This window comes from Ambystoma mexicanum, chromosome 10 (assembly GCF_040938575.1).
Source record: "Ambystoma mexicanum isolate Mex_15411 chromosome 10, UKY_AmexF1_1, whole genome shotgun sequence".
NCBI classification, from domain to species: Eukaryota; Metazoa; Chordata; class Amphibia; order Caudata; family Ambystomatidae; genus Ambystoma; species Ambystoma mexicanum.
Genome location: NC_090932.1, coordinates 637,364,056 through 637,383,108, shown reverse-complemented (window position 1 = coordinate 637,383,108; position 19,053 = coordinate 637,364,056).

Sequence of the window (19,053 nt, the reverse complement as noted above, 5' to 3'; positions counted from 1 at the left end):
TCAGCCTCCTTTGCCCTATTCCAGCTTCTTTTTCTTTTCTCTTCAGTCATCTTCAAATTAATTTCTTATCCAAACTCACACACCCATCTTTCTTTCCCCACCTTTAGAAAGGGTTTTGTCCATATTGGTTTCATATGTATGCAATTCTGGTATGTGGTAGAACCGAACCATTGTTTAAGGTGTGTTATTTAGTAATCATATGATTCTAATTTCATTAAAAAAGATCCAATTTAGCAGGACCGGAATGGAAATGGGAATGGTTTGAGTTGTGGATGTGCAGGGGTGGAGCTAGCTGGAGAGAGAGACTGTAGAGTGTCTTGTGTGTGTGTGTGTGTCAGTGTGTGCATGCACGCGCACGCCTGCGAGGTAGCATATTTGATACGGTACGGTGTCCTTAAAAATAGGATGCTTCTTCTCACTTAGAGCAATGTCCTATGCTCCAGTGCTTCACAATAAACTGCCAAATTGCCAAACCTCCATCTGCTATGATAATTAATATTGTCTGTTATATAAATATACAGGGAAATGAAAACAGTTCTTTTAAGATGTGTAGTATACTGGTTGTTGAAAGCTTGCACCTTTATTGCTGCCCTGGAGTTTTAGATGGGGATTCTCACTGAGTGGACACTATTATGTCTGGTGTTTAAATTTGCAAGTTTTAAACTAACTGCAGGGTGCAGGAGTACTGTATATGGAGGCAGTAAGTGAGCCATATTACATTCAGAGGAGGCAGTAAATAATGGCAAGTGGATTCATGTGGAGAATACAGACATCAAATGGTTAGTGCACATCACAAATGGAAATGCACATTCTTGCAGTAAGCACGTGTTTAAAATGCTAAGAGTTCAGGGTAAACAGGTCAGCTGTCCAGTTTGCACTGTATACATCCTAATCTAAACTAATCCATGAACACCCTTTCCCATTAATTTGGTAACCTGTCCTTAACCAAGCAGTGCAAAGCAGGCCCAGGCACCAGGTCAAAATTGAAGTGCTTTTTCTGCAATGGATTTAAAACATGCAGGCACAGTTTACTGGCTGTGATTTCATTACACAAACTGCAAGGTACAATGCACTGTTGTGAAGGAACTATTCTTCAAGGGGAAAATGCTGAGACCAGATCAGGTGATGATGCACGTCAGGAAAAGAGGCAGGTTTTGTTGAGTGAGAGGGATAGATTTTAAAAGGCGGAGATCCAGGGGGTGTGGGTCAGACATATATATATATATATATGGTTGTATTAACTAGCAAAAGAAACAATTGTCCCATTACATGCCTTTTTCATTGGCTACAGTGACGCACAGTTGCCTATTGTGCAGAGAAAAATATGTTGTCCTGGATTTGGCCTGATTAACAGATGTAAATGGACAGCACTCAATGCTAGAATTGTCATGTCAGGGTGACCTGGAGTCATCTGCCTGGTCACCCTTCTCAAAACTATTACTTCAAGTATAGGCAAACAGCTCATATTTCATGTTACATGTCGTCTATAGGCACTTTAACCAGTCTGTGTATGTCAGTTAGAACAGTTTTGGGTTTCTAAACGATTGTATGTTACTTGCCATTGCTCAATAAATATCATTCAGTAAGGCATGGCATAGTGATAAACATTGACACTTTTATGTTTTGAAGATAGGAGCTTTGCACGCACAATACTTTTGCCTGCCATTAGATATAGCCGGCTATCTCTTATTAGTGTCTGTTGGCATGCTAGTTCTGATGTTGCTTTACAGTGTGTGGTTGGCTATGTCAGCTGCTATTGCCTGATTATTATTATTATTATTATTATTATTAGGGTATGCATTGAGCGCAGATCTAGCATCAGGAAGCAACAGCGCTTTACAATCATAGGGGCAAGAACACAGTGAGGGAAACAGAGAAAAAAGGAGCAGAGAGCTAACAGAGAAGGGTGGGTAATTGGAAGCATGGGGGAAGACACTGGGGAGGATCACAGAGCCTCAGGTTGGGTGGGGAGTGCAGGGTGTGTGGACCTAGGTGTTTATCAAGGGATTTCACAGGATAACAATGCACAGTAAAGAAAAACGTGGCATGATATATTTTTGACATCAATGCATGAGCAATGACATTGTTACAGCATAATGCCGCATGCAGACAGGTATGACACTTCAACAACAAAGTGGACTAACCATTGTTGGTATCTCCCAGAATATTAATACAGTGGTGCATGGGTGTCTAATTCCCAATATGCTAATCAGTGCAAGTATTGTTGCCCTATATTGTGACACCATGCAAGGCTGGGTGTTGCGAGGTTTAAGAGTGTCAATGAGATTTTGTTGGCTGCAGGAAGGGGGCCTCTGGCCAGCTGATTCCGAATTGCATATTCACAATTCACAGTTACAAATAACGTATGCCTATATCGTAGCTTGACCTAGCAGAATTGTGTATTGTATTTCATCACACTGTGGCATATCAAAATGCATCATATTGCATCGCTTGCACAGCAAATGAATGTGCTATAGGTTGGTGATGCATATGCATTACATGTATAGTTTCACTAATATGCCTATATAAGTTTGTTGATTTTTTTAAACAAGAAAGTAAAAAAAAACATCTGGTCCTGTAGAGATGATCGCTTTATCAAGGTAGCTCATTATTTTGCCTGCTAGCTCTCATGGCCACCTGTGGCTCTTCCTTAGGCAGTAATGAGATGACACTGGTTGGTAGGCCGTCATCTCTTGTGAGGCAGAGGTAGAACACCTATTCAGGATAAGTACAAGTGAATAATAAACAACATACAAAGATATTGTTTCATTTTAGGACTTTGCTACCCTCATCCATTGCTTATAGGTACCTCCCCCAGGTCGAGATGCTCTGATCTTTCTATAGTGTGCTGTTGCTTCTGTCATTCTTATGCACGCCTACTCCTCATTTGAATGCCTAGTCTGCATGTTCCTCTCTCTGACTGTGGCCACCATCTACAGGCCACCTGGCCAGGTCACCCTCTTCCTCTCAGAATGACTGACCTCTTTCCTTCTCTCCTTGCCTCAACCTCTCAACTCCTTCCACTCAGAGACCTCAATATCAACCTGGATGCTTTTAATCCCTCCTCTGTGCTCTTCCGCAACCTTTGTGACTCTCTGTCCCTTTCCATTGTACCCTCTGGTCCGAGACACTCTGCTGGAAACACCCTGGATGTTCTCATCTCCTCAGGCATCGCCCCCTCTAACCTTCTCACCACTCCTCTCTCTTGGACTGACCACTTTCTTCTCTCCTCTCACCTGAAACATTGTGCCCCTCAAGCAAAGCCTACCCCAGAAGTGCCACCTTCCTTCTCAATCATTCAGCACATGAAGCGAGTGTCAGTGGATGCCTTTACATCTGCTTTATCTGCTCCTCCTACTCCTGCGGCTGACTCACACTCTGACACAGCCTTCTCTAACCTGCATCTTTCTGTTTCCAACACGCTGGACATCCTCGCCCCTGTCATGAGAACATGTCTAAAACCTATCTCCAAGTGCAACTCTTGGTACGACTCCAACCTCGCTGGCCTGAAACTCAAGTGTAGGGTGGCTGAAAGGAAGTGGAGGGCTTTGGGCTCATCCTCTGACAAACTGGCCTGCCACCTGTTTCAAAGGCAATACACACTCTCTGTCCTCTCCAAGGAGAGGGTCCATATCCAAGCCTGAGTCTCTGCGGTCTCTAACAACACTGCCCAACTCTTCAAAATCTGCAAGGAGCTGGCCAATCATACTACAGTTTCTGCCTCTCCTGTTCCCTCCCAGGCCCTCTGTATGGCTCTGACTTCTTATTTCACCACTAAATCTCAGGACATCCTGTCCTTGCTTTCCTCTTCCTCTCCCTTTACCTCTCGCAGGCCCCCTTTGGATGCCTCTCCCTCTCCTCTTCCTTTTTCCTCCTTCTCTCAAACAACACCTGAGGATGTCTCTCGACAAATCTGAACTATGAACGTGTTGTCCAAACAGGTCCTCCCCTGCTCTACCACAACCATCAAGGACCACATTGGCACCGTCGCTCCAACTTTGGCCATTTTCTGCAATCACTTGTTCGCCACTGGATCAGTCCCCTCTCACCTCAACCACTCCCTTCTGCCAATCCTACATTTCTGGAAAAATAACACCCAGTTTCTATCACTCCTTTCCTGGGCTACCTCCTGGAAAAGCTGGCCATCTCCTGGCTTACTTTCCACAATGAATCTGTTGCTTGTCTCCATGCTCGTCAGTCTGGCTTCATAGCAGCCATAGGCATGGCAACTGCTCTTATGAACACTCGTGAAGATCTGCTCTCTAATGTCAACTCCAGCTCTCCCTCTGTCCTCATCCTCCTTGACCTTTCCTCCACTTTTGACACAGTAAATCACACCACCCTGATCAACTAACTCTGTGTGAACCTGGCCATCACGGATCAGTCCCTGGCGTGGCTGGCCTCCTTCCTCCTGGACTGTCCCTCCCAAGTCCAATTTGGGTCCTTTCTCTCCACATTCTCTTTCTCCATATGTGGTGTCCCCGGGGCTCTGTCCTCTCACCGTGCTTCTTCAATGTCCATCTGGCCCCTTTGTCCCACCTAATATCCACCTTCTCTTCTAACTTTCAGTGTTGTGCACATGGCACTCAGCTCTCTTTCAGGCTTGCCTCGGCCTCCTCTCCTCCATTGCTCATTCCTGACTGTCTATCGACGATTCTTTTTTAAATTGTTTTTTAAATGTATTAATATTTTTTTTTAATTCACTTGTTTTTGGTTAAATACACCTTTACACATGTTTGTTACAACTTAAAACTACAGTATAAGCATATATTTTTATCTTTAGAGCATATAAAAATATGAGTAACCATGAACATCATGTTCCACTAATAAATTAAAATCAAATCAAACAGAGCTTCAAGTCTCTTCAGATTAATTCATACAAATTCTCAACTACAGCTGTATCCTTTCATCGTTCTTGTAGATATTAATCACTCATATAACAGCCTTTGAGTTTTTCCTTAAGAACAACAATAAAGTGTATTAGTGCCAATATCACCATCTGCGATTTCCCCCACATGCATTTTGACAATAACAGATCTCTTGAAAGAGCTAGACCACCATTGTAGAATTTTCCCAAATGTGTATTTCTAATGGTTTCAAGCTCATTACATTATATTACCAAGTGTTTGAGCGACTCAGGGCTATCTTTGTTGCAACAAAATCTACAACACCTTCCCGCACCAAGATTTGAAGCTTCTGACCAGTACTTGATTCTCTCTCCCATATGTATAAGATTTAATTTAAATCTCAAATAGACATATCTTGCTTTAGGACAGGGAAATATCAGTAAATATTGCAGTCTGGGTGATCGTTTATGAAAGAAGTAACAATGATCATTGTAAGATTTATATGCTGCATTACCCTCTATAATGTTTACCCAATCCCTTTGGAAGAATTTTCTTTTTACCACATTCTGTATCTCATTCAATTGTTTGTGGTCCATCGCTACACTAAGTAATAGCTCTTGCATCTTATCAGTATGTCGTTTGATCGAAATTGGATTTTGTTTGATAATCATACAACAGAAATCTTGATACAATGGGCCTCATTACACGGACGGCGGTAAGGGTTAACGGTCACCGTTAATGGCAACGGTGACCGTTAACCCTTACCGCTGTACTACGAGGTCCCTTTGCGGGTTGGAGGAATTAACGCCTGCTTCTTGCAGGCGTTAAGTACCAACCCGCTAAGGGACCTCGGAGCTAATTACGGCACCGCAAAATTGCGGTGCCGTAATTAGCGCCTTCCCCATTCCCATAGAGCCCTATGGGGCAGAAATGGGAATGGGGAAGGGCAATGGCGGAAGGGGGATTTACCGCCCCTCCAACCTTGGAATGGGGCGGTAAATCCCCTTTCCGCCAAGGCGGTGCCGGTAATTTACCGGCATGGTCCAGGGTGCTAATAGCACCCTGGATTACCGCCTTCCGTGTAATGAGGCCGAATGAGTTGGGAGGAGGAAACAGCATTTTGCTATAATTCGTTAGCTTGCGCCACCAAAATTTCGAAGCCAACAAATTTACCCCAAGTTTGTGTATTATTGAATTGGGTACAAATTTAGGTAAGCCCAATACTGTTTCCAAGTTATTACTCTTTGCGTATATTTCAAAGGCATTTAGTTTGGTCTGTAGCCCATAGGGGGTGCGATCGCACAGAATGATGTCATCCGTGAAGGCCAACCAGTTAATTCGGGTTTCCCCCAATTTTATTGGCAATACCACTAGTTCGTCCGACAGCCTATCTATATCACATATATAGAGATTGAACAGGATGGCCGCCAACTGGCATCCTTGCTTGACACCTATCTCAGTGTCAATAGCCCCAGTGGTCGTTCCGTCCGGCTTAATCCGCACCATGTAGGACGTATGAGAGAGCAGAAGCGCTATACGCCCTACAATGTGTCCAGGAACCCCGTAACTTATGAGCTTGTTCCATAGCCGCTCCCTGATAACACTATCGAACGTGGCTGAGAGGTCCAAAGATGCCATGTAAATTACCCCTGAAGATGTAGTATGAGAGGTTTGTAGTAGGTGAGCGAGAATCATGGCATTGAGTGTTGTTCCCATAGACTTTCTAAACCCAACCTGATATTTGGATAGCAGTTGTTTGCTATCAACCCAGAACTCCAGTTCCCTTAACACTAGCATCGCAAAGACCTTTGCTGTTACATCAATCAAGGATATCGGGCGAAATTAACTGGATTATCAATAGGACCTTTCTTATGAATAGGGACAATTATAGCCGATAGCCAAGATTTCGGAATAACTTTGGTTTCAAAGATTGATTCGAATATGGGCTTAATAACTTTAGTGCAGAAATGTGGGTCAGTTTGTAATACACAGAATGGGATCCCATCTGGGCCAGCCGCCCCTTGAATATGATAATTTTTTGATGGCCCATATAACTTCACTCAAGGACCAAGGGCAAATACTGGCAACTCTTTCAGTGAAATCTATGATGTTATGTAATTTGAACTCAATAGGGAGCCTGTGTCTTTCCAGTATGTACTCAGACCATACTTTGGCCGGAATTGCTGAATGAAAGATAGGTTGTTATGTTTTACCCTGAGAGCGTAAAATTCCCCAGATATCCTTGACTTTACGTTTACAAATTAGCTTAATAAGCTTTTGATTTTCTGTTAAATGTTGCAAACATTTGATCTCTTTAATGATATGACTATACTTAAGCTGTATGTTTCCTTTTACTATGGCATGTTCCCTATGGTCACCAATCAGGGTTCTAACACTTCTGATCTCCCGATTGCGTTTTCTTTTAATTTCCGATATTTGCACACTAAATTTGCACTCACATGGTTTTACCTGCATTTTTTGTTCATTTGCTAAGGCTGATAGATGATGTTTAATCACATCTGTGTTTAATTTATACATTTTCTTTTTATTCCATACCAGTGTATTCATAACCTCATGGTGCCATATGTCACGATTTACTAAGTAGGCAAATTGTCGGCATAATTTAGGATTCCATCATACTGACTTTGAAGGTCGGTCCATTTCAATTAGGGATAGATGACTAATATTCATGTGATTTGATATTTGCATCACTAAATTTAGCATCATATGGTCTCCTCAAGCCATGAATTTTATTTCATTGGGTTTGACTATTTTAAGTAGACATTCTGACACCACAAAGTAATCTATCTTTGAGCATGATTTACCTCTAAACCATGTGTAATGTTTCTGGTCTGGAGCATGACAAATTATGTACAGGTTCCAATTATATAAGAGGTCAGACCAGAAGTACCCCTGTTCCATTGAGCAGGCTGAGTACATATTTCTTGCCTTGAATGCTTTAGTGGAACTGAAATCAGAGAGAACAGAGTTAAAGTCACCTCCTAGAATGACCTCATATTCAGCATCCCCCACCAACAGTTTCTGTAATATGGCATCTAATTCCTTCATAATTCTAGAGCATATACCAGTTATAGGCTTAAAGTAGAGATTGATCAATATCATTGGGATAGTACCAGCTGTAATTTCAATGATTAAAAAGGGATCAAAGGAATCATTGAGGTAGCATTCATTTTACAAGCATTATTCACAAACGTCAGTAAACATCCCGACGGTCACCCCAATACTCCACTAGAAGCTAGATGGTTACAGGCAGTAAATCCATCTATGTTGATTGGATTGGTTGCCATAGTCTCCTGTATCATTATAACACTGGAATCAGATGATAACATCTTTTTTTAATACATTTTTGTAAGTTGTTAAATCCACAACAATTCCAGCTTACTATTGATATCAGGTAAAATTATGAGTGACTCGGCACTGATTGGGAGGAACCAGCTTCTTTCAATAAAGTTTCTAATCCCGCTAAACCCTTAATGGCATTAACCACTGAGGTCAATTGTGTCAATACATTTTGTGTAATCATTGTGTCGGCATTGGGATTCCCTTCTGTATTATTGGAACGTGACATCTGCGGTTTTTGAAATTCTATAAATTCAGTAATTTCATTCATATCACCAAAGCCGTGCAGTTCATAGCCCAACATCTCAAAGTTTTCATTTTGCTCCCATAACATTTTTACAATCAATAACGAGTTTACCTTGCATACCATCTTGTGGTTGTTAGCAATTGATATAATCCAGTTGATATCATATGATCGGAGGTTCCTTAAAGTAGGTATTTGTTGAAACATACTTAGTAGATGTGACCGGTTGATTCTATTTTTGCCAAGAGTATGTGGGTCACTTCTCCAACAAATAATCATTTGCATTTCCTTATCATTTTCATTTCTGCTCTGTGATTTAGAAGCATCTGACACATTCCCATTCACATCACCAGAGACATTTTGTTTCCCATCAATGTCAAAGTCACCTTGTTGGATGTTAGATCTTGAATCATCTTTAGTGGGGATTACAACCGGATCATTAGAACATTCAATATTGGGACCTTTGTTCGTATTATCTGACAGACCATTGGATGTTGAATCCTGCATACCTAGATGCGCATTACTTGAAGAAGGAGAGTTGCAGGGTACAATTGGTGTTTTAGCACTTTTAGGGCCTCATTACATGGATGGCGGTGGACGAAGGTGCTATTAGCACCTTGGTCCATGCTGGTAAAATACCGGCACCGCCTTGGTGGAAAGGGGAATTACCGCCCTATTCCAAGGTTGGTGGGGCGGTAATTCCCCCTTCCCCCGTTGCCCTTCCCCATTCCCATTTTTGCCCCATAGGGCATAATGGGAATGGGGAAGGTGCTAATTACGGCACTGAAAATTGCGGTTCCGTAATTAGCTCCCTGGTGCCTTTTCGGGTTGGTTTTTAATGCCTGCAAAAAGCAGGCGTTAAATTCCCCAACCCGCAAAGGGACCTGTAGGAAGGCGGTAAGGGTTTACCGGTACCGGTAAAATACCGGTACCGGTAAACCCTTACCACCTACCGTGTAATGAGGCCATATAGACTCTACATTTGTTTGGGGACCTTTAAGAGTGATTGTTTTGTCACTTTTCCCATTAAAACAATCTCTCTTAAATGTTGTTTTATTTTTTGTAACTTGATAGAACCCAGCTAAGTTAATTTGTTTCATGTTGTTAGATTCAGCCTTTTTAAGCGAGGGGTTACTGCCCTTATGTTTAGTTACTTGAGGGACTTCCACCCCCCCTTGAGCAGTATCTGGAATGTTCACATTTTGGTGATTCTTACTGTCCCTCTGGGGTAGTGCTGGTAGAGATTCAACTTCAAGATGCACTTTAGATTCAGCATCCAATTGGTCGAAGTCAAAGTCATTTTTTTGAGGTATCTGTGTATCACCCCTTTTACTTTTCTTTCCTTTTTTAAGGGATGCGGTTTTTGTTTTCCCTTCAATTTTATTTGGTGAGGTAATGTCAGTCCTTTTTTTATATTTTCTTCACGTTTTATTGTTCTTTGATGTAAGTTCTTTGCCTTTCTGGACATAAAAATGTTCCAACCCTTATCTGAGTGGACCTTAGTAGTGTTAAGTCTGGCTATTTCCTCTTCCTTTTTAGTGTCATCTTGTTGGTCGATGATTTTGACAAGTTCTGAGGGACTGTCAGGAGTAAGAGTGGTGGTCGCCATACAAGAATCTGTTGTGCCGACATTTTGGAAAGACTTAGTTACCTTTATTTCGTTACTCATCAAGTTTTCCAAAAATTCCAATCTCTCATGGTGTGATTTGGCTAACTTGATGAGCTCAGTCTTTTCAATCTCCTCATAAGAGGAATAGCATGAGCCTAAGGGTCCTGTCAGTTGTTCACTCTGAGCGCAAGTACACTCAACTTTGTTAAATGGTGTCATGGTTTGTGTAGTTTGAGATATCATGATTCCTGGATGGTTCTTGACAGTAATCGTGTCAACAGGTCTCTTTGCATAAAGAGATGCCTGGAGGGATGCCATACCTTCATATGCGTATATAAACCCTTCAATTTTATTTAGTTTTCCTACGTTTTCAGCCAGTGATCCTTTAATTTCTTTGATTGCGTAATGTGTATATTCATGACCCTTGTCTAGGAGATTCAAGATATGTGTTATGATGGGGAAAGTGTGACAATTTTGTTCATTAAGATCCAACATTGTTTCTTCTGTTAGATTTTGGGAAATATTGGCTCTCCCTGAAGACTTCAAATTATTGTCTGGGTTGCCAATAATGGAATTGCGTAGAGGATCAAATTCTTCATATACGTTATGGTTCCATACTTTAGGAATCTTCACGACTGCCGGGGGATGAACAACAACATCAACCACAATAGGCTTTACTGTACCTAAGTCCGCCCCCGAGGCTGTATGACAATATTTCTGAGTCTCTTTTTGAGTGTGTAGGTGTACAAAATCTCTCTGTCTTCGTGGAGTAGAGACAGGTGTAGAGGGCCCTGTAAATAAGCATACACATCTATCTAATACGGCCATAATAACTGGGGCCAACATCGAAACATCTGCGATCTCACCATTACCTAGAGTTTGACTTGGCAAGGACATTTCATGCAGATGGTCATTACCATTATTAAGCACATTTTCAGCCATCTGATTGTTTCCATTAAGTTCACTTAGGAACAAAACCTTTACCTCATTTTTGTTAGAAGTGTGGGAAGAATGGAATGAATGACATACATCCTGTTCTTCAATATGAGCAACAGAGGCATTATTGGGTAGTTTTGATAACAATGGTATCATAGACGGTATAGAGAATGAGAGTTCTCTTAACCTGTGTTCTGCACAGGCATCTAAAAGTGTATCATCTTGATCAGTCACATTTGTTTTTTGTTGTTCCATTGTTCTTTTTTTCTATTACAGCCATCAACGGCTTGCCGTTTCTAGGGCTAGTTGTCATTTTACTAAAGCTATCAAAACAGGCATTTCAGTTAGTGCCTTGAATAGGCAAAGCGTATCAAAAACCAGGGCAATGAAATTCTATCAAGTTAAAATTCTGTCAAGTTGGCCTCTTCACACAGATCCAGTTCTCACAATGTGATGCATGAGCAGGAGTAGGGGTTCAAAGGCTGAAGGCCCACAGTTACCCCTATTCCGATAGTACCTTGAATTGCAGAAAGACTTACCACATGTGGGGGGTCAAAGGCTCGCTGCACACAGTCACCCCTGTTCAAATATTATCTTCAATTGAAGAGAAACGTGCCACCTATGGGGAGTTTAAAGGCACAAGGCCCACAGTCACCCCTATTCGCGTGGTACTTTGGAATGAAGATAAACGTCCCGCATAAGAGGGTTCAAAGGCGACTGCCCGCAGGTGCCCTCGTATTTTGAATCTTTACCCTGGGAGGTAGCGCTGACCCATATGCAATAATAATGCAAAAAGGTCAAGTTACCCACTGTCGGAAGCGGCCGCTCAATCTCTATCCGCGAGTCAGATTGGGAGAGTTTGTCACTGCGGTGCGGCTTGACAGTCTATCTGTTCGCTCTGCGAGGTCCTTTTCTCTAGTCCTCCAGTCCTCCAGCCCTCAGAGTACGGTGCGGTGCGCTGACTAGGCGCGAATACTGGTGCACTGTTTGGGCTGTCTGGGCGCTGTCGGGACCTGGGAGGCCCCGGCTAAGGAGCGGGAGTGCGTCGCTGCTGGGGGCCCGTGGGGGCTGCGGCGGACGATCGGCTTTGTTGCTTGTGCCTGAAAACATTGACCGTCTGCGTTCGCGTCGCGGTCGCGCTCCTCCTGGGGTCCCTGTCAGAGTGCAAGGTGTGCAAGGCGTCCCGGGAGGCAGTCGCTGGGACTGCAGTACCTCAAGTAAGTGCTGTGGGCTTCCTGTCGGGTGCCCTACGGTGTTCCTGTCCCTTCAGTGGTACACAACAGTAAGCTGCACCGGTGGTGCAGGTGAGGCCCCAGGACTCCTGGAGAGGTGCGGCTGATGTGCCATTGATAACCATTCTACTGGGGGTGGTTTTTTTTTTTCTTTTTTTTTGTTGGAAGTATTCCTAGCGGAAGTGGCTTATTGGACCCCCCCTCCTTTCTTTTTCTCCCCCCCTCCCTTCTTCTTCTCTTTTGAGCCTGTATTTTACCTGGGGGTGAGATTGGTGGGTGGCTTCATAAATACCACCCTACCTCGAATCATCTGTCCAGTGTAACAACTCAAAATGTCTCTGGGACAAAAGCCAGCACAAAATAAATACAATCTACGTAAAACGAAGAAAGCTCGAGAAGCTGAGGCACGGCAGAGCAAGGAGACGGGTAGTCCCAAGGAAATTTTCATGAAGAAGCTCAAAAAGCCCACTCTCCCAGGCCAAGGAGTGATTACTGGTTTCTTTCCACCTAATCCGATACCTGAAACTAATTCTACTACTATAGAGGAACCAGTATATACTGGAGGGGGAGGGGGGGACGGTCTGAGTACTTCAAACTTCGATGACATTGACAACAACTCTTTATTGGATCTATGCCTGAGTATTCAACGAGGGATGACTCCCCTGATGCCTAGGAGGCAGGATGATAAAGAACTGACACAGGGATCGAATCCTGCGGCCTCTCTTGTCATTACCTCGGGCCACTCAGAGCCGACGGGCAGACTGTCTGCCTCCCCTAATCTGGTAATGGTCTCTATGGAAGACGTTCCGGACAACGAGGAATTGGACTTATCTACTCCGTTTCCCGGAGCAAAAGAACTAGCTGAGATACAATCCTCTGTAGCTTCTCTTCAGTTTGCCTTAAAAATTCTGCTCCAAATGACCGAGCGTATTTTAGCCAACACCTCCGCACCGACTATGCCCCAGATCTATGAAAATCCTGTGGATGCTGAGGCAGAAATTAACTTAGCGGAGGCCATTGACTTAGCTGAGGAGATAAATGCTATGTCAACTAAGGAATCCCCCATAATCGTGGATCAGAGTGAGTCTGTCTTTTTCTCGCGTAAACAGCGCAAATTGGCCAAGAAGGCTCAACAAAATAAGAAAAAATTGTTAGCGTGCTCCTCTGTTGAAGAATGTGTGAACATCGGTGGCCGCTCAAAAAAAGCAACAAAAAGGGCTGCCCGAGCTAAGAAAAAGAACAACACGGGAGTTGGCTGTCTGACCAGCTGGCTGATTACGGACCAAGATCAGAGCAAGGAACAGTCAAAGGAGCGATCAACGCCGGCAAGTGAGGTGGAGGGTGCTGAGGCTAAAGGCCCCCTGACCTTAGACGAATTGGAGGAGCAGGATGGAGAGTGGGAACAACTTGAAATTGACGACCAGTTGATGGAGGAGAGGCTATGTGGATCCCCGGAGAAATCGCCCCAGCCTCCACTCCCTATGGCTAAAATCGGCCACCCTCCCACTATATCTATAGAGGTTGACCCAGGCAAATCTCTCAGTAGGATATGCCGGATTAAGAATCTGTATAAAAACGGCAACCGCAGATGGTTGTCCAGGTCGGAGCTTCTAACTCGACTATATTCCGTCCCTGAACTGCGTGTGTTGCAATCTGATGACTTCCAGTTTGTGGAGCCATTGAAGGGGCGGAATTCGTATGTATCTGCCCTACATTGCAAGTTTTTATCCACAGCACAGCTGATTAGGAAATACCGAGACGAACTATGGGCTGTGGACGTGGAGATAGATGCAGAATTGGATGTACTTGATCCCTGCATCAACAACAGTGAAACAAGGGGGCCGACTGATCTTGATGCTTGTCCGATTGTATCTAAGGGAAAGAAAGTGGAAGTGACTGACATCCAGCACGTGTTAAAATGGCTGGCCGAATCGCTCCCCGAAGCGCTATCCAACCATTGAACCTGGTCATTATTATCATGGAATTGCAGAGGTTTTGCGCATCTGCTGTCCTCAGCGGGATCTGTAAACTTTGTCGCCAAGCATGAGTTAATATGTCTTCAAGAGACCTGGGCCATGGACCCATTAATATTGGATGGATATAGGATTTATCAATCCTTCGCGAACAGGGGGGAGAAGGGAAGACCATTTGGTGGGATGCTCACAGGGGTGGCCAGTTTTCTCCCCTCGAAGCAGATTCCCTGTAGCCAAGATAATAATCTGTTGGCAGTGGAAGTTGAATATGGGCCCAAGGGCAAAGGAGGAAATGTCTTGTTGATAAATTTATATAATCCTAATCATGCCCGGATAAGTGAGCCACTCCAAGCAGCCCTTCATGAGCTGTTGGCATCCTGGTTAGCCACTCGGGGTAACGGAGCGGTAATGGTAGCTGGTGATTTCAACTGCCGAATACCGGGGGGTGGAGGGCTACATCCACAAAATCCGAGGCTAAGAAACAAGCGGCTACTCACGCACATTAAAGAGGATACTGAAGGACCTCAGTGGCGTCATCTATTCGACGATTGGGATTTGGAGATGCTGAATGGTTACACGACTAGTGACCATCCAGGCAAACAAACGTGGGCTAACGGATCTTCCTCCAGCATAATTGACTACATATTTGTGTGCCCTAATATGTTGTTGTGTGTTGTTGATCTGAAGGTTTCTTTAAATGAATGGAGTGACCACGCCGCCCTCCAGTGTCTATTAAATATATCCCACACTACACCAGATAAGAGCAATATGGGTATAATTCGGGCAAACAAAGCGGGCACTGGTATTAGATGGACTGCTAAGAGTATACACTTGGCATCAGAAGCACTAAACATTGAAAATTGGTCCCAAATACCCAATTTCAATGTAATGTCTATTGATGCCATAGAAACCTGGATCAGTACTTTCTCTATTACTCATGCCTCTGCTCCCAAGTGGAGCATGATTAGACCAGAGGGTGGGACACTCCCGTTTAATAAAAAGATCAGAGACACTAAGAGGGAATTGAGAAGGGAGCTCCGCACGATCAAGCAAAGGTGCGAACCTATAGAAAATCTTAGGGTGGCTATTAGAAAAAGCAAAAACAAATATAGAGCCAATATTAAAAAACTACGGCTCGCCGAAAGAACTCTGGCATATCAGAAATTGATACATACAATTTGTTCTAAAAACACACGTAGCATTTGGGCACTTTTGGGTGAAGCCAGGGAAACAGTCAAGGGGCAACTGGTAAATCCCATCGGTGCAAAGGAATGGGAGCACTTCCTGCAGAAACGTAATGCCATCTTACAGATAGAGGAAAGGTCCCCGTCGCCACCTCCGAGATCTAGCGCACCATCTGATATGTCATACACGGCGATATTATGTAAGATAAAAACCCTAAAATCATCTAGAGCTCCAGGCCCGAATGGCCTTGCCAATACAGTTATTAAAGCCCAACCTGAGTTTTGGGCAGGGTTGTTGGCAATTATGTTTGAGAAAATTTTGAACCAGGGGGTGATACCTAAATCATGGCAAACAGCCGTCTTAATTCTGGTATTTAAAAAGGGGAATCGGCTAGATCCGAACAATTATAGACTCCTTTCGATGCTGGATACGACAGGCAAACTGTTTGCCTCCCTGTTGCTCAAGGACCTTCAGACATGGGTAGACGAGGCCAATATATTATCCAAATTCCAATGTGGCTTTAGAAAAGGCTACTCCACTGGGCATAATCTGATGGTAATGAACCTGCTGAGATCTAGAGCCCGTAAAAGAAACGAGCCACCACTGTATGCACTCTATATCGATTTTAAAGCAGCTTTTGACCTGGTTCCTAGAGAACGTCTCTGGTCTAAACTTGCTACTCTAGGCTGCCCTGCCGGCATACTGTATTTCCTCAGATTGCTACACCATAATACGTCGGTCAGGCTGAAACTAGACCAGGAGGGACATCTGACTAGTAAAGTACATCAAAACAGGGGGGTCAAACAGGGTTGCGTGACTGCCCCCCTAGTTTATAATCTCTATGTACATGATATTCCTCTTGCTCTAGCGTCTGCCCGCAATTGCCCCCCTAAAATCGGGGAATCTGTGTGTACCGTTATGGCATATGCAGACGATTTGGTCATCTTCGATCATACTATTGGTGGGTTACGTAGATCAGCCATATCATTATGGGAGTATGCCGAATCCAATGGCCTCATCATTAACTTAGACAAAACTAAGGTATTGAGATTTTCCAGTAAAAGAGTGTCCCGTGTGAATCTTATGGTAAACCATAATTTGATTCCATACGCTCCACTCTATCGTTACCTAGGTATTGACTTTGAGCCCAACGGGGATTATGTGGCACTTAAGCTCTCACGTACAACGCGAGCGGCGCAAGTAACATCTCTTATAGCCAACTTCTCAAATAATCAAGGAGGATTCACCCTGTGGGGCACGCGCAAACTGTATACGCAGGTATTTATCCCTATGATGACATATGGCCTAGAATCACTATTAGACTTAGATCTTAGTTGGCTACAAGTCATCGAGGGGAAATTCTGGCGTCGTATACTGGGCCTGGGTCCGGGAGTTCCGATGGCAATTATTCGATTGGAACTGGGACTTCCCTCTATGAAGGCTATTGTCTGGAAAAGGAGACTGGGGTACTTCTTGAAAATGCGTAGTGTAACATCTAACCCTCTCCTGACCACTATCCTCCAAGAATTATGCAAGAAACAAAATTCTCCGTCTCCATATACGATGATGCTAAAACATCTTGCCTCTATTGGCTGGACCTGGCGAGAAGGGCCATATTCTAAACAAGCTCAAAATGCACTTGACAAGCGGGTGGAAATGTGGGATTGGCTGGAGAATTTTGCTCACCTTCGCTCGCTGAAAAGTTATGCATTTGTACAATATAGATTGTATTCATTTATGCAACCACAAGGGTACCTCAATCTCTGCCCCTCCAAAAAACTGCGGCGATTTATTCTACTATTAAGGTTGGACCAACTTCCTATCCTATTAGTTACGGGTAGAAGACTACAGTTACCAGTGGAACAACGCACCTGTCGGTTGTGTAAAGGATACAATGTTCTAGAGTCAGCAAGACATGTACTGACAGAATGTGGTACTATGATCCATGTAATCCAATATTACTTGGGGATGTTCGCCCACAATCTGGCATCAATTGGAACATTATTATTCTGGCATCACTGCATGAACTCTGAGAGTATGCGAGTGATGTTAGCTCTCTTCAATATATGGTCCAGGATAGAAGAAATATTGGAGATACAGATTTGAACCCAGTACTCACACTCTAAATATTCACTGTGCTCACTACTAGTTGTTAGAAATGGTTTAAGCCCTGCTTTCTCCTTTGAATTGCTGTCCGTATATTAGTGTGGGGTATACGAGTGACATTGTGTACTGCTTCGTTTCTTCTTGCCTATATGCTACTTGAGCTCTTAGATTGGTTTCTTTTTTGTAAATGGTTTGTTCTTATCATATTGATATATCATTTTTATCTTGTTTGTCAAATGTTTGTTATTTATGTATTTAGCTATCATATGTGTAAAGTTTATTAAATAGACTGTATCACATTAACTAAATAAATAAATAAAAATAAATAATGCAAAGGTTCCAAGGCTATAATGCCACACGGTTACCCTCTCACACTGAGCATATGTAGTTGCGCCCGTCAGCACAAACCAATTTCAAATGCTAATGCTACTTATAAGCAAGCATCAGTTAGGAGCAAAAAACAATGGTCTCAATTCACATACACCAAGTTGCTATTTGTAGTAAAGATTCCAAGTCTACAGTGCCCCACAATCACCTTTACACACTAATACCGCGATAAAGCTCCTAGGCAAAAGGATGACACATTAACCCTCAAAAGATCAAGCAAGATAAACTCAGCTCAAAAGCAATAAGCACACGATCTTTTGTGTCATGAAAGATTCACAGTTTGGGCGAAGCGTAGCCGTATGAGGTACTTTGGAAGTCAATATAATCTTTCTTTAACACAGTACGTGATGCAGATCAAAGCTCCATGCCTCCCATTCGCACAAGAGCAGAATTATTTTCAAGGCTGGAACCCCATACAGGAAGCAAAAGGGGGTATCCAGTGACCCGTTCAGACAAACAGTTTCAGTAGAACTTGCTAGTTAAAGTCTCTAGCAGCACAAAATCAGTGTCAATGGTCGCAACTTGGCAGCGCTCAATAGCCTAGCTGCACGCTCATGAAAGTCCAAAAGTAGGAGCCCCTAACATGGATTATGCAAAGAACTTTCATGAAGTACATTCACTGCAAAAAATAACTTGAGTTGCTTTTCCAATGTTACTCGACAATTCTTGTTGAAGTAGATGTGATTAATTGGCCTTCGAGAGAGCAGTCTTACCATTCCAATTGTGGTTAAATGCAGAACCACAGGGTAGAGCCAGATAGAGGCCGTGCCACAGCACCACAACACTCAAACACAGAAACACACTGCTGGCACACCGCGCCGTGCTCAGCGCATGCACGTTGTGTTTATGAAATGAGGCTGGATTTGGTAGAGATGAAGGAAGGACCAATCCAGATGACTTGGTAAGCAAAATGCACAAGTCCAGTGCAAACGAACGGAGCTCTGCAAGACAGTACCTGCTCCCAAACTCCCAGAAACACACTGCTGGCTCACCGTGCCGCGCTCCGCACATGCGCGCTTTGTTTATGGAAACTAAGCTGGATTTGGTAGAGATGAAGGAAGGACCAATCCAGATGACTTGGTAAGCAAAATGCACTAGTCCAGTACAATTGAACGGAGCTCCGCAAGACAGTACCTCCTCCCAAACTCCTCCCAAACTCCCAGAAACACACTGC